At 40.9% G+C, this 5,401-nt stretch overlaps 1 long non-coding RNA gene across 1 annotated transcript; it reads left to right on the top strand.

Annotated features, from left to right (window-relative positions):
• Positions 1-365: 365 nt before the first annotated feature.
• Positions 366-4,672, top strand: LOC127977808 (uncharacterized). Its single transcript, XR_008158362.1, has 3 exons — positions 366-815; positions 2,016-2,549; positions 4,204-4,672. It is a non-coding gene; the product is annotated as an uncharacterized LOC127977808 (long non-coding RNA).
• Positions 4,673-5,401: the final 729 nt, after the last annotated feature.

Here is a 5,401-nt window from a genome sequence, read left to right as displayed (position 1 = left end):
CACCCAAAAATGAAAATAACGTCATTAATGACTCACAATCATGTCGTTCCAAACCCATAAGACCTCTGTTCATCTTCGGAAAACAATTTAAGATATTTTAGATTAAGTCAGAGAGCTTTTTGGCCCTCCATTGACATAATTTTCATTTTTGGGTGAACTTACCCTTTAAGAAAGTACACGAGTCAAAGTTTTGATTTCATGTTTACGAGATGATGCTCGTGATAGCTCATATTCAGCATCACACCAGTGCAGCTGGCTTTGAGTGGCACAGAGCTCCTGTACCTCAGAGAGAGTGATATGGAGAACTCCTCCCTCCCTGTGTCACTAATCTAGCCTGCTCTGCATTGTCAAAGCCCTGTGTTTGAACAATGGAGCTGTCTTCTTGTCTGCTAATTTGGGAACAAACATTTGCCTGCGTGGCAAACAAGCTCTCCCAGGAAGTGCTATTAATAGGATAATTAGGCAGACGGTAATGAGCTGGATTACTGCTAATTATGATAAGATTTGTTTTGGCATTTGCCTGAGAGGCAGCGGAGAGTTCGAGTTGGCCCAGGAGTTTAGAGCTGAGCTGTGGAGTGCGGTGCACCTGAATCAACACAGAGACAGTCACAGCGTGTGTGACGGGAGATAACACCAAAAGCAGTCTCCATCTCCCTAGAGCCCTGGCTGTCATTTTGGCCAGGCTTCCGTCAGCTACATGCAACCTTGGGCATTGGAGCGCCACATGGGCCAGGTTGTTGTTGTGTGACTGAGCTACGGGACCTTATTAGCGTCAGGCCAAGGATGCTAGAGCTGTACTAAGCCTCCAGCACAAGGTAAGCCTGCTATGTCAGGTCAAGGGTAACGTAAGCTAGGCCTCCAAGCTAATTACCTGATGAGACAAGGCTGATACCACAGCGTTTCAGAATTGGAACTAAACAGAGCTTTGTGCTAGATGCTAGGCTAACAGGGAACTAGCAGTCAAAAATAGCCACAGACATGCACATCTAAGGCTATGTTCACACTGCAGTAGAAAACAGTTGGCAATCCTCGTCATACCGTTATGTTCACACAGTTCAGTTATTTATGGGGGCTGACAAGCACATTCACACTCACACCTGTAGATTTTTCAGGACTCACAACTGCATTTTTGGCAGTGAGAACAGAATCCAATTGGACAACAAGTTGTCTTCTGAAGGTATTATATCCAGTTTGATAGTACTTTAGTTATTGCCTTGCAGAAAGCAATATATACTTTATAGCAAATTGTGGCTTTGTGATTGTTTACATCATTGCAAAAACGAGTCATGGTACGGTCATGAACTCACATCAAATTCTGAAATGAGAGAGAAGAAAGTGTTGAATAAAGTCATTATTTTTGCTCTCTTTGCACACAAAAAGTAGCTTTTAGGCTTCTAAAATTGAAGTTGATCTACTGGTGTCACATGGACTACTTTAATGATGTTTGCTACCTTTCTGGGCCTTGAACATGGTAGTTGCTTCACTGTCTATGGAAGTACAGTAAGCTCTTGGATTTCATCAGAAATATCTTAATTTGTGTTCTGAAGATGAGTGAAGGTCTAACAGGTTTGGAACGACATGATTGTGAGTAATTATTGACTGATGAATTTTCATTTTTGGGTGAACTATCCCTTTAATTACTTGTATCAATGGAAACAACTATATTTCCCGGTTCTAATCTGTAAAATGCAACTATAAACATTCAGATCAGGTATTTTGAAACAATGTGTATTGTGAAATGATTTATTGTAAGCTGCTGTGTGAACAGGACATTTCCAGACTCACAACTCTAAGTAAATACGGTTGTCAGTCCCAAACACAGACAGTGTAAATGTAGCCTATGGTACTAAACTTTCAGATGAAAGCTATTTTAATCTATAGATGCAATGGGAAAGGAGTACAGACATTAAAATGCAATTTAACAATGTCTTAAAAGCACTATGACAAGTTCAATATCTTTTACAGTGTCAGTTTTAACAATCTTGTCGTAATGGCTGTTCCAAATTCCCTTTCAGTCCATTAAGGAACAATATCAGCACAAAAGCAAGCAAAGTAATTTGCTATTAAATCGCCTCTTCACGATCATTGCCGAACAGCAGCCAGAAAAATGCCAGGAAGACAAATGACTACGCGGAGAATTAACTGCGGGAGCTTATGAGTTGAATTTCCCTACATCCACGCTGCAACTTGAATTTCTTGAAAAAAAGGAGAAAAGAGAAAAAGGAGATGATGATGATGACGACGACGAAAAGGAGGTGGGGGGAGAAGAAAAAAAAGAAGAAATCAGGCACAGTGGTGAAGGCGAGTCTTAATGCGATTGGAGTTAAATCCCAGACAGAGAGCCGCCTCCATTAAAGCATGCCACTCGCCCCAGCAGCTCCTGATAAGACAGCTGAGGCAGGGATTTACGGCTTTAGCTTATCGTCATCTTCACACCAGCCTCGCACTGGGCGCAGGGACCACAGCACCAAATCCTGCATGATTGGGAAGCAAATTAAAGTAAGCAGGCTCATGCGAAGGGAGAGGGAGGAGGCCTGACAGGAAAACAGGTGTGTGTGCGTGTGTTTGTATGTGTGGGAGGTGAAAAAGAGATCGAGAATCACCCTGCATGTCACATCTTTTGTCTTCCACCCTCCTTCGACACCCTCACATTGCCTTTGACACATAACTGCATCTCTTCCTTTTGACGGCACGACGATGAGATTACAGAGAGAGCCGTGGACTCCCGTTTCTGAAATAAAATTGGTTTTATTCCTCCCAACATGTGTTCAGCGAGATTAAGGCGTAATCTTACAACGTTTAATAAGAGCCTGTTTGTGGCCTGGCGGCTGACACAGAAAAGTGGAGCATGCCTGCTCTGCCTTTAATCCTGTTTATTGAATTATAAAGAACCTTAAAGGATAAAGAATATGACTCAAGGATTTAAATATTTCATGGTATTTCTAAGTCAAAGCACTAAGGGGAAAAAAAATGGAGAGCAAAAAAAATAAATAAGAAGAAAGTAGAGAAATGGCCAGTGACAGAGAACGTTCTCTACAAGCTTTTTAAGCCATGCCCTGATTTTTAATCTATCTTAACGATGGATTACCAGCAAAGATGAAGGAAGCACACATAAGTAACATGGATATGAGTGGGCCGCTGGCCTTAAGACTGCAATTTAGGTGTCATTGCCAACCATGTCAGTGTAAAAGGGACTAATGCATGACTTCATGCTCATAACCGATGCTTTACGGTCAGGAGCGACGGCACTTATGGAAGGCGGTCGTAATTATTCATCGAAAACACACATACACACACACACAAGAAGGTTTGACAATTCCATAGAACATTAAATCTGATTACAGTCACAATTAATTCAAAAACTCAAAAAAGAACATGGCATTCCTCAACCACAGTTCTGCATCAAAATAAAGCCCTCACATGAACTACCCAGCGAGCAGTAGCTTTCAAGAGGTATTTGGAAGTTAAAGTCTCCGATCAGATTTAGACAGATTAGAATTAGGGGCTGGAAGTCTGGGCGGGATGGATATGTGGATTTGCTGTGTTCCACGAGACAGCCCTGTCAGTGATAAGTTATACTGAGCCAGCGGGTAAGAGGATTGCCCAAACTAATCCGAATCAAAAGACATACCATGTGAATTACATCCTGAAACAGGTTCGCTTACACAGATTAAGAAGCCCGAATGTAAATCCTCTCATACTCGACTTGCCGCTGCAGAGGATGTGCCTGAAAGAACAAACACAAATATCTGCTTTCGAAAAAGTGATATGGGGGGAAAAAAGTTAAGTAGAAAAGGACTAACTGAATTTAATGTTTAGCATCAGTCTAAAAACGATAAACTGTTAATGCAAAATTTAGAGATCCAGTCTAATTACTTCTCTTCTGTTAAAAGCAACTCTTTCTCTCTCTCTCTCTCTCTCACACACACACACACGACGTGGTGGGGAAAACACACAAGGTGGGAACTAACACCCGGGCACCCCCTCCAACCAAGCTTTAGTTCAATGAAGCATTTATTTCTTTTCCTGTTTGACAAGGGTGTTTCTATCAAGGCATCTGGCAGTAAGTGCTGTAGTACAAGGCCTTCTGTTGAGACGTCAAAGAGAGTTACACTTCACTGTATCGAGGGAACAAAAAAATAGCCTGCGTTTTTCTTCTCGCTCTCTCTCTCTCTCTCATGCTGTTTTCCTTTTTTTTTCCAGATGCACTGAATAAACAAGGCTGTATCCCTGGCCCAGAAATGCTTCAAAGACTGCAAAGTCTGTTGGGAATGCTTCAGAAATGTAGAGCAGTGTTGACTGCTTAGCTTTGCATTTCAACAAAGCTCCCAGTTCTGAGCCCCATGCAGATCTCTCGTCGAGCATACAGGCCCATGTAACCAGTGCTCTAAGAGGATGAGCTCGCTTTCTCTCTGGCACACACAGATGCTGTAGTGCAATATATTAATGTATGCTTTCTCATGTGGCTATTCCCAGAATTGCTCATATAACATGATGCGCTTTTTGCTTTTCTTGGCTCTTATTTTCTATCTGTGCTCCAGGACTCCTCCTCTATGCTTATTATTATTTATGGCTTCACAGGTGTAGGTGAGAAGTTGTGTACACAGTGCTTTGAATGGTGATGAAATTGTAAAAAAGGCATTTATTTTCCAAACATAACTATCATGCTACATCGATTTGTTTCACGTGTCATGTGTTCACCCACTCACCTATTATTATTGTAAATAATCAAATGTAAAAAAAAAAAAAAAACTCAAACTACAATTAATGAAAGACAAAATGAAATTAAAACTACCAACAACTAAAAATACTAAAAGTATAATAAATCTGTTTTTTATTGGTATAGGTTTAAAAAGTACAAAGTATAAATTAAAGCAGAGACTGAACTCATTCTAGATGTTGGCATTATTTATTGATGTTACTTGTGACTCAACACTGATTTCCACTTTAAGTAATATGTAGCATGAATTTATAATGCACTTTGCATGGTTCATACACTGCAAGGAAAGGTCTAGGCACTGAATATATAAACATGCATTTAAAATTAATTCAAATCATGGGATAAAAAGGTACACAAGAACCCCATCAGATATCAAAGCAAATAAATGCAAGACAACAGAAAGAGCCAATATCTACAGCCATAAGCACAACAAACATGCATTTGATTACAATCCCATCTCATGCACTGACAGACAATATGCATAAGCACAAATCCTTTGTTCAGATGCTGTCTGCAAACAGTTGCTTTTTCAAAGCAGTCCATCATGCTTGAATGTCTTCTGAAACGTCATGGTGCCACGCACACTGCTCTTTCTCCCAGCACGACTCTCTCTTTTCTGAACCCTCAGCAGCCCCTGGCTGCATCCCAAGAGGAAGTCTGGGATGTTAATGTGTTTTCCCC

This window comes from Carassius gibelio, chromosome B18 (genome assembly GCF_023724105.1).
Source record: "Carassius gibelio isolate Cgi1373 ecotype wild population from Czech Republic chromosome B18, carGib1.2-hapl.c, whole genome shotgun sequence".
Classification (NCBI taxonomy): Eukaryota; Metazoa; Chordata; class Actinopteri; order Cypriniformes; family Cyprinidae; genus Carassius; species Carassius gibelio.
The sequence above is the reverse complement of the archived record's forward strand: the minus strand, read 5'-3'. Positions and strand labels throughout refer to the sequence as shown.